Source organism: Mytilus galloprovincialis, chromosome 14, assembly GCF_965363235.1.
Source record: "Mytilus galloprovincialis chromosome 14, xbMytGall1.hap1.1, whole genome shotgun sequence".
NCBI classification, from domain to species: domain Eukaryota; kingdom Metazoa; phylum Mollusca; class Bivalvia; order Mytilida; family Mytilidae; genus Mytilus; species Mytilus galloprovincialis.
The window spans coordinates 61699224-61710984 of NC_134851.1; the positions used below are offsets into that span (position 1 = coordinate 61699224).

General features: G+C 32.1%; 1 long non-coding RNA gene across 3 annotated transcripts in view; it reads right to left on the reverse strand.

Annotated features, from left to right (window-relative positions):
- LOC143059796 (uncharacterized) overlaps positions 1 to 9990 on the reverse strand; it is a 28672-nt gene extending 18682 nt beyond the window's left edge. The window contains exons 1-3 of one of the 3 annotated variants that reach the window (XR_012973609.1): positions 9851 to 9990; positions 4187 to 4312; positions 3093 to 3170 (exon numbers count right to left, since the gene is read on the reverse strand). This is a non-coding gene — a long non-coding RNA (uncharacterized LOC143059796). Of the gene's footprint in view, positions 1 to 3092; positions 3171 to 4186; positions 4313 to 7606; positions 8228 to 9780 lie in introns of those variants that run through there. The other 2 variants (XR_012973610.1, XR_012973611.1) reach the window with 2 other exon arrangements.
- Positions 9991 to 11761: the final 1771 nt, after the last annotated feature.

Genomic DNA, 11761 nt, shown 5'->3' on the forward strand with positions numbered 1-11761 from the left:
AGCCCAAGAATTCAATTTTTGTTAAAATCAAACAAAGTTTAATTTTGGACCCTGATTTGGACCAACTTGAAAACAGGGCCAATAATAAAAAATCTAAGTACATTTTTAGATTCAGCATATCAAGGTGTAATACCACCATTGATTTTCCCCTATTAGTCTTTGTTAAATTTGCACTTTTCAAAAAAATGTGCAGAATTTATCTTTGTTTCAAATAAAGAAATACTTGGCATGAGTAAAGTTTTATCCTGTCCAGTACTATAGAAAAAAATTCACATAACATTTAATTACATATAAGAAAATAACCATCATTGGAAGTTAATCAATCAAATGTCTCCCCTTATTTTATCTGTGTACAAGGTTTAGTCACCATGTAACCTCAAGATTACAAAATTTTCTATAGAAATCCAAAATAAAAAATAATGGTGTTTTGAAATACCCAAGACATATGTTTATGACACAGAAATGTTTTTACTGTAATAAAATGTAGGATTAATTACCTACAACTGTCAAATTCAAGGGAATATTTTTTTAGACCTACTTTCGTATACAACCGGATGTGACGTACCATGATTTGGTGGTATTACACCTAGAACCCCAAGGATTCAATTTTTGTTAAAATCAAACTAAGTTTAATTTTTGACCCTTTGGACCTTAATGTAGACCAATTTGAACACAGGACCAAAAATTAAGAATCTACATACACAGTAACATTTTTTGTAGATTCGGCATATCAAAGAACCCCAATTATTCAATTTTTGATGAAATCAAACAAAGTTTAATTTTGGACCCTTTGGACCCCTTATTCCTGAACTGTTGGGACCAAAACTCAATCCCAACCTTCCTTTCATGGTCATAAACCTTGTGTTTAAATTTCATAAATTTCTATTAACTTATACTAAAGTTATGGTACGAAAACCAAGAAAAATGCTTATTTGGGCCCCTTTTTGGCCCCTAATTCCTAAACTGTTGGGATCTCAACTCCCAAAATCAATCCCAACCTTCCTTTTGTGTTGATAAACCGTGTGTTTAAATTTCAATGATTTCTATTTACTTATACTTAAGTTATTGTGCAAAAACCAAGAATAATGCTTATTTGGGCCCCTTTTTTTTACCCTAATTCCTTACAGTTGGAACCAAAACACCCAAAATCAATCCCAACCTTCCTTTTGTGGTCATAAACTTTGTGTCAAAATATCATTGATTTCTATTCACTTAAACTAAAGTTATAGTGCGAAAACCTAGAAAATGCTTATTTGGGCCCTTTTTGGCCCCTAATTCCTAAACTGATGGGACCAAAACTTTCAAAATCAATCCCACCTTCCTTTTATGGTCATAAACCTTGTGTTAGAATTTCAAAGATTTCTATTTACTTAAACTAAAGTTTTAGTGCGAAAACCAAAAGTATTCGGACGACGACAACGACGCTGACCCCAACGTGATACCAATAAACGACCAAAAAATTTTCAATTTTTGCCATCGTATAAAAAGTAGTGTTTAGTGTTTCTTCATTACAATTTACAATGTAAACTAAAAGATGAGTTTGAGAATAATCATAGACAACAATAGGGCAAACTCCTTTTGGTTGGGGGAGGGGGGGAAGATAGAAAGAAGGGAAATTTCAAACAAACAGTATATTTATGATACTTGGCGAATAAAATAATAAAGTGGCGAAAAATATATTGTTCTGGCGAAAGAGGTGGCAAAATTAATGATTGACCCAGGGGAAACCCTGCTCACAAACTTGACATATATATACAAATCTGAATATTTAGTTTGTGAGTTAATCGCCCCGGTTTACACAGCCATTACAGCAATAACCTCTAGAAAAATGTGTTTAATCCTATAATGTTCATGATGTTTGCAAGTATTGAAGGTATATAAAACTCTATGTTTTAAATTTCTCAAATAAACCAATATTAAGGTATTATCTTAGGCTACATGAACATGCTAATTGTCATCATATTCATGATATTGGATGGCTGTGAGACTTACTGTATCTATCCTAAATTTCTAATCAACAATAATTTTATAAAAATTTAAATTATATAAAATTATATTAAAATTGGATCGTGATTAAATATTTGACACATCAAAAGTTCCTGACTTAAAGAATTTGATCAAAGAACTTAATATATGACATGTATGACATTACATTACCTTCTGTATTACCCAATATTCTAAATCTAAATACACATGGTTAGATTCAGCATATATCAGAAACCCCAAGAATTAAATTTTTGATAAAATCAAACAAAGCTTAATTTGAACATAAATTTGGACCAATTTGATACAAAGGCTCAAAATCAAAATCTAAATATAGCCAATATGATTAATTTTTATTGAAATCGAACGAAATTTAATTGGTCTCTGAAATTTAAGAAAATTTGAAAACTGGACACAAACACTAAAATATGGATACAAATTTCATTTTTTCTTCTTATTAAAATCAAACAAAGTTTAATTTTGGACCCTTTGGATCTAAATGTGAACTAATCTAAAGGCAATTATTATTAATTTCTTTGTCGTCATTGCTTGTGGAGAGTTGTCTCATTGGCAATCATACCACATCTTCTTTTTTTTATAATATTGGACTTTTTGGACTTTAATATGGATTAATTTAAATTGGTTCAAAAATAAAAAATCTTAATGCAGTTAGTATAAGCATATCGTAGTACCAGAATAATTAGTTTGTGGTGTAATCACACAGATTAATTTGGGATCCTTTGGACCTCAACATGCTCAATGTGGACCAATTTAAAAGTAAGGCCAAATTTTCAAAATTCAAATACATTACAGGAATCCAAATGGTCACCTCATGTACATTAGTTTTCAAAGAGGATCATCTATGGACCATTTCACAAGTGTTGTCCTGATTGGCTCAGAAATTCAGAGGATAAAGTTTTAAAGATTTTTTTTATCATGAATTACTTGTACTTCAATATATATGTACTTCTTATTGGCTATTCAGTTTGAGAGGAGAAGATTGAAAGATGTAATTTGAAGAACAGCAGATGTAAAAATGCCAGCTGCTACTCATCCAACAAGAGCTCACAAAGCAGTTGAAGTTATTATCCATCATTGTCCATAATTACCTTATCACTGGTTTGAGATGCATAAACATATTTTCTTTTCCTAGTATTGTAATGACTCTCTGGATCAAATTGATTTTCCTGCAAAAATTATGAAATTTTAACAAGAAGGCATGCAATGTCATATTACAAATACCAATTATCCCCCTTGTAGTTCCAATTTTCTGCTTACAGGCAGTACATGTACATTGTGTAGGTGTTTGATAGATCTGAAAAGTGCTCAGATATTACAAGTTATCACTGTGAAGCTCATACATAAAATAGTCAGTATAAGAAGTAGTTTCAGAGAAACATGTGACTGAAATTGAGTCACTGAATTTTTTAGGACCAACTGGCCAAGGACAAATGGAGTGACACAATATAGCTCCTACTTTTAGAGTTAACACAGTTCTATTTACAGATCATTACATAAAAAAAAATTTAAAAATCATTTGAAGTCCTTTTCATGCTTTTCGGGCAGATCATTACATATTATTTTTTTTTCAATTTCATTTTAAGTCCTTTTCGGCCAAGTTTTCATTTATGCCAATCAAGGTTACTTTTTTTTTTTAATTTTTGATCATTTCCAGATCATTGACAAATTAAAACATGAATATTTAATCAAAGCATGCAAAGTATTAACAAGAATGTGTCCATAGTACACGGATGCCCCACTCGCATTATCATTTTCTATGTTCAGTAGACCATGAAATTGGGGTCAAAACTCTAATTTGGCAATTAAATTAGAAAGATCATATCATAGGGAACATGTGTACTAAGTTTGAAGTTGATTGGACTTCAACTTCATCAAAAACTACCTTGACCAAAAACTTTAACCTGAACGAACAGACAGACAGACGGAAGGATGGACGGTCGGAAGGACAGACGCACAGACCAGAAAACATTATGCCCCTCTACTATCGTAGGTAGTAGACCATAAAAATGTAAGAACTTTACATTTTTGATATATTAGATTTTTTTCATGACTTACATGTACTGGACTAGACAATCATAATGAACTACATGTACATGTATAAAGTATACATTACATGTACATGTTTATAGCTACATGAACTAAGAACATTTTTTTTAAAAGTTTTGTTTGTACATGTACATACATCTATTAATGGCTCCGGTGGTACTTGTACAATGTAGCTGAGCTGGTTAATTCTCTTCCTCAGTCATACATGTAGCATTCTTTTGACTGCATCTCTTGTATATGTTGTAGCAGACTATACATAATCCTGTGCAAATTGAAGAAAAAAATCATATGTCATAAGCTGTCCATGTTACGCAAACATTTGAAAATCATAATAAACAATGATAAACTGCAGCTAATATTTTCCACCTGAAGTAGAAATTAAAAAAAAATATATCTATCATGTTCAGTTCATCAAAAAATGTTTTACCCATGTGCATATATACTACATACATGAACATGTATGTCTATGTGTATACATGTATATTGTCATGATTGTGTTCAATACTATAAAATTGTGATAGGAGTAAATCGGTAAAAAGATTGTGAACAGCTGGATTCATATTTATGATTAAAACAACATTAATAATAGTTTTTTTTTCACTATTATATTATGAAGAAAAAGCTACATTTGTAGTACAATTATTTATGGATCTCAGAAAGGCTGATCCTGAAGTCCCTTTCTTACAAGTGCAGTGTTATCCCCAGAAGATAGCATCCCATTTGGCGTAAAAAAAAATTAACTGTGTCATTAGCGTCTCAGCGATGCTCTATTTCCATTGATTTCCCTTATGTTATACATGTATATGTTTATATTGTTCAATTCATTACTGAGAATACAATTAGACTAATCACTAATACCATGAATACAGTTGCTTCAGTTTGTTTTATTTATTCATTTATAGTTACAGAATTATTTTTTGCCTCTTGTGCCAAATAAAAATATATATATGTGGTTTCAGTTACTATAAGTCATGAACATGATGAAAGTAAAATGAATGAATGATTTATCATAGTGCAACTTGTATATATATATACAATGATAAACATATAAATATCTAGTACAAAAAAGAAACCTTTTTTTTTTATATCAAAAGAGTAAAGAAAGTGTTATAAATAGCAAAAAAATCTCAATTTAAAAACTTTTTTCTTCATCATGTCTATGAAATTCATTGTTTCAAGGTACCCAATTGGGCCAATGATTTAGTTCCAGTTGTTTCTAATCTTTACATCAAAATGATATATATATTTTTGACAAAGTTTTCAGAAAAATAGTCTTTTTATGCGTAGTTCTCTATCGTGAAAATGCGGATTTTTGTCATATCTGGTCCGGTTCCGAACCGTAGTGTGCAATGGCAGCCAAATTTTTTTTTAACAAAAATGAGTCCAACAATAAACAAGAGATTGGGAATGAATGACGCTTTTAATGGATTAAATGGATTAAACGTAAACTAAAGCCAATTATGATCACTTTATGAAGAAGCATAAAATGTATTAAGCTCAAAATCAAATTGTTCGCTCTCAATAGAAAAGTAGTACCGGAAGAGACAGAAAGTATATTTTGGAAAGTTGTAAAAATAAACCAACAAACCTTTTTTTAAGAGAAAAATGGTTTCAATCTAAGATTTTCGTAATACAAAACGTAGATTTCAATAAATGCGACGAAAATATTCATGGGACTGACGGAAGGACAGACAGAGGTAAAACAGTATACCCCCCCTTTTTTAAAGCGGGGGTATAATAAGGAATGGGTTGTCCAGAAATTTTTCAGTATTTACGCAAGAAGAGTTAATTAAGGAAGAGGTTGTCTAGAGATATTCACTTAATTTTATTCACATTTTTTGGGGGTTGATGTAAATATTTTTTTCTCTCATATAAACTAAATGTGTATTTTTAATTATGTATAAGAGGTAATGGATATTTTTTATACATTTTTTAACCAGTTGAACATTTTGCAGGATTGTTGGTTTAAAGGGAAACTTCGCAAAAAAATCAAAAATTGATATTATGTCCATTCTGTATAAAAATGCTCAAATTTATAGATATTAAAGTTTTATTCCGCTAGAAAAGAGATCACCATTGATTTTAAATTTTGAGTATCAATTGTCTGCATTCCGCTATTTTGTCATCTTCTCCGATAAAAAAATCATGATATGTCTATAAACCACAAAGATTTGAAGAAAGTAGAAATCTATTTACATATTTTTTCCAAGGGTTTATTTGGAAAAATGTAATATATACTCGTTGTCAATAGTAAAGGACAGATTGGAACATACCAGATATTGATTTAAAAAATGTACGCACTTGTTGTCGATTCGTTTATACGCCTGGATAGAAAGTTACGGAACTATAGCGTAATTTAAAATATATACATGTATACATTGAACATAAGAAAGGAACATACATTTTGTGTAAATTTGGGTAAAAGTTTTGTAAATAGACTAGTCAACGTATGCCAACGGTATGTAATCAACGAATTCGATAGACTTTTGTATACCAAAAGAAGAAGAAGAAGAAGAGAACCAATTTGATTTAAATACAGGTCGATATATAACTTGCTTTGGTTCATCAAAGTTATGAACATAGTAAAATCACAGATTTATATATCAAATAGATTGTTCTCGAATAAAGGAAGAAATTCGTCATCATCACAATTGTTCCGACATTCATGTAATATATATATGCAACTGGAGGTACACTGATAATCCCCAAGGGATGTGAATATTTTCTAGGAAAACTATTAAGTATTACGTACAGTTTCAAATCAATTTCGGGATTTATTTTCTTTCTTGATATTCAATGACAGCAACTTAAAGAATAAACTGCTTGTCCGCTTTAGGGGTATTCTTGCCAGTTGAACAGACTTATAATTACATTCAAAAATAGGGAAAGATGACATTAAATTCGTTGTCTGTTGTTTTTAAGTAAAAGTTAATTGAATCATCAAAGTTAATATCCTTTGGTCTTGAATGTATGTTAACTAATTAATGTGTTTTTATAGGCTAGCTCAAATCCTCATCCAAATAATATAATCTATATGTAATAATCCCTTCCTTCCACACAGAGATTTAATGCCAAGCAGTAGACATATAGGTACTAATTAAGTAATTAAATGAACAATAGATAACAATAATTAATCATAAATGTGAAAAGATGTGAAAACAAAAGTATTCGTACATATTATATTCCGCTTCGGTAGAGTTATCTTCAGATAGTTTCAGATATTAATTAATACATGGCTTTCAAAAGTCTAACTCGTACATTTTTTTGCCTAATTAAGACAATCAAAATGCTTTGGTTAAGCTATTTCTAATTTCTAAATTCCCCTTTTTTATGAGACATAAATCAAGGACAAGCGGTGTATATCATTTCATTCTGACACATGAATTAGGTTTCCACGGCGATCTATTTTTATTCGTCACCAACTTGAGTATGTACTTTAAATGTGTGTATTAAATGCTCCCTTGTTTTATAATCCACTGATCCGAAAAGACAGTCACACCTGGCAAGGTGTGCCCTAGAGGCGTGGTTAAATACTGAAGTGCAAATAACAATTTACCTTTCAACAAGCCATCTACGAGTATTGCCACAGAACCGTGAATACACACACAGTCATAGCAGAGGTAGTAAAAGGTCAATCAATAAGAGTACACCAACATATTGTCTTAACAGATTATTGTACGTTAATTTATTCACTTAATTAGTCCGAAAATGCATTAATTAAAAATAAATTTATAACTTTTTGTGTTGTCTACAAAAATAATTCAAATATATACGTTTTACATAGAAAATTTATCTCATTAATGTGTACAATTGCACGTCTGTGTGTTTTATCTTCTTATTATCAGATGGTTATTAGATAAAGCATAAGTCATTGGTGAGCTTACAATTACGTTAAAATATGATTAAAAGCCAAGACTTTTAATGATTGTATTTTAAATCCCAGCATGCAAAAACCAGGCGAAAACGTCACGACCTACAGGAAGTAGTTAATATTTTTTCATTAATTATTGCAGGGCTTCGTTGTTTCTTATGAAGTTTTTGAAGTAACTATGTTATTAATTACCTGAAAAGAAAAATTATCAAAACGTCAGTCATAGAATGTTGGGAAAACTTTAGATAATAAACTTTTGCATTCTAGCTGCTTGATGCGTTTTAATGCATGCTAAAATCTAGTCCAAATAATTGTAACCGGAGCTAGTTATCCTGTCTTGTTTTTCATGTAACTTCTGAATTATTTATTTGTAAATGTTGATGTCTTGTTTTAGTACGGTATGATTGTTCAATGAGATCAACCTAAATGATAAATTGGAATATTCAAACCACCAAAAACCAAAAAGGAACAACCAGAATTATTGACAATGACTAAAACAACCAAAATAATATGAACGGTGTCATGTTAATGACTAAACCTTTAAAACAGGGTATATCTAAGCTCTAGGTTCTGTTGTAGTTCGATCCTGAGTCTTTGACTCCTCTTGGTAGCTTATTTAAATAAAGACAATCAAGTTCACATAGTTTAATGATGTTATAACTACAAATCTACATGTCAGGATTTAATATAAATATACATCAAATCAACACTTCTATAAATTACAGTATAGTGAAAATTGGGCAAAGTTATCTCCCCTTTTCTAAAATAATATTGAAAAACCTTAATTTCCTACTTACTTAACACTTCTTATCTAAACTTGTTTTATAAAATAAACGGACTACTTAATTAAATGTGGGAAGGGAAAAACCAGACGTGGAAGCTTAACAGTTTTTAAAGTTTTGCCAAAGTTTTGTAATACAACAGGCCAAACATTGTAAGTCGTAACCAACGCATCAGCCAAGTTGCTAATAGTCGAAGACTAACGCTGGCTAGTAGAAAACAGTCCTAAATTAATAGGCACCTACCTTAAGAGTCTGTTACAGACAAGTGGCTCTTGCATAAAAAAGCAATGATATTAAGAATATGTGGGCCTTATATACTAGTTAAGTTCTAATTATAGAAACTATATCTAAATTTACAAACCCAATAAGAAATATCAACACATAAGTTAAACCAATGAAATTTACTTTTAAAAACTTGTTATGCCTCGATTTAGAAAAACGTACAGAGAAAGATCTCCGAACGCACCCAATTGAAAAATATAGAGAAATAATAATATTCGGAACTCCTCTAAATAAAAGCATGGCTAAATTCAAGGAAAATATAACAGTTTGGGATTTAAAAGTTACTTAATGACAAAATTATAAGGTAACATCAATATTTAAAGTTCAAGGAACGTTTCCTAAGTGTAAATACTATATTTTTCAATTAACCAGGTCGAAAGTCCCATGACATTGCACAATTTACGTTTTGAAACAAGGCTCCACGGCCACATAATTATGACGTCTGGCAAGGCTATTTTTTTTTTTTTCTGGGACGACATCCTAAAATTAGGTGTCAAAGTTCCCCCCAAAATTTGCTCTCAAACTCCAGATGTAAAAAATGGCTTCGGCGTTATGACGTCGTAGGAAGGCGTCCCAGAAAAAAATTAAAATAGCCTTGCCAGACGTCATAATTATTTGGACTAGTTATCCAACCCCCATAGTAGATCATGAATTTATACATTTTTAGAATTATTTATATTTATTTTATCAAATATTATAGGATGATGAATTGACTTTAAATAGGTGCTGATTTGACTAGTTCCGATTTAACAAGGTGCCGATTTGACCAGGTGCCGATTTGACTTGAAGTTGTACCCATTATAAATTGCCTTCCGACAGAATTTCGGCTGTAAAATCTCGTCTCTGTCCACATTTCAGTCCTAACCTTTTGAAATGTGATGTAACATCCCCCTGGCAATCAAACAACTTTACTAAATGTGTGCCATGAAGATGTAAACATAAGACATAAATTGATAATGTTACAGCATCCATGTTGTATACAGCGCCATCTATAAATAGTTCTAAAGGGAGATAAGGTAAACTTCTTCTTCTTCCAAATTTTCACATCCTTTGTAGGACAACCACACCGTTACGGCGTGTAGAACAAAACCCACCACCATGAATGTAGGAATATAATATGTACACTATATATTGAATAATGATATCCTCCACTAATATATATAGGATCACTTTCTAGTTGCACAGAACGGGCAGATTTAATACTGCTGTTCCTCAATCCCAATCTTAACCAGCGCACACCAAATTTAAAGCACAGAGAACTTGAGAAAATACGTCGAGGAAAACGCACCAGAGAGGAAAACTGCACATTGGGACAATTCGTGCCAACAGGCCATAAGATTGAGGATTGAGGACGTATAGAAGAGGGACGAAAGATACCAAAGGGACAGTCAAACTCATAAATCTAAAACAAACTGACAACGCCATGGCTAAAAATGAAAAATACTAACAGACAAACAAAAGTATACATGACACAACATAGAAAACTAAAGAAAAAACAACACGAACCCCACCAAAAACTAGGGGTGATCTCAGGTGCTCCGGAAGGGTAAGCAGATCCTGCTCCACATTTGGCACCCGTCGTGTTGCGTATGAGATAACAAATCCAGTAAATAGTCTAATTCGGTAGGTCACATAGCTTGAAGTATGCATTCTTAGTTGCGTTAAAAATTGTTAGGCTAGTTACCGGACAGGGGGGATTACAGTGGCGGATCCAGAACTTTTCATAAGGGGGCCCGTTGACTGACCTAAGGGGGGCTCCAGTCATGCGTCAGTGATTCCTTATATAAGCAACCAATTTTTCCCACACAAAAGGCGGGCGGGCCCCCAGGCCCCCCTGGATCCGCCTATGGGTTATATATGTTTACGTAGTAAAATAGTAAAAGATAAATGTTGTAAAATAAATTACTTCACTAACATTCACACGGGTAAAAAGAATAACAAGCTTGCAGCATTTAAATCTAAAAATAGTTCGCTTTTCACAATATAGACTAAGGATCTAAAAGCTAAAACACTTTGTCTTCTTTTCATCAGAGACTCTGTTTTCATTAACTAAAATCGAATAAAACGTTCATAGTGTCTACATACTTAATCCACGCATAGAATTTGTCGTTTTACATCATAACATCTAATAAAAAGGTTTTTAAGATTTCATCGTATCTAAATATTAGCACTTTGTGTGACGTTTACGATCTAGGCACGCACTGTATATGTAAAGCCAATTGTCATGTTTTTATTTACTTAGATCTAAAACTTAAAAACTTGTCTTCGTCTCAACTCGGCCGATTCCGTACCCTCATCTAGGAAGGAGCTAGAGTATCGGATTCTACCGAGGATTGTCGAATGCAAACCACCCTTCAGCTAATCAGAAAATGTTTCACGACTATTTTTCTGACTTACAGTGTTGTTTTTTTTTTGGTTTTTTTTATAACCTTCTTCAGTTCAAATAATGATAACCTAGAATTTATTGTCGTTCTTTGCAAATCAAAGAACTGTGTTTTGTTTTTTTACAATTTTGGTATGGATACATACAGGATCATAAAGGAGGGGGAATAGGACCTTTATCGGGACTCCGGGATCGGGTGTTTTTAAACTCGGGATTTCGGGATTGACCCTTTCGGGATCCGGGAATCCTTTTTTTCGGATTTCGGGATGTCGGGATTTGCTTTATTTAAATTCGGGACCTCGGGATTTTTTTCAAGTCCGGGATTTCGGGATCAAGACCCCTCCTATCCCCCCTCATAAAGGGAAACTGATAATTTTTTGTATGATATATGCT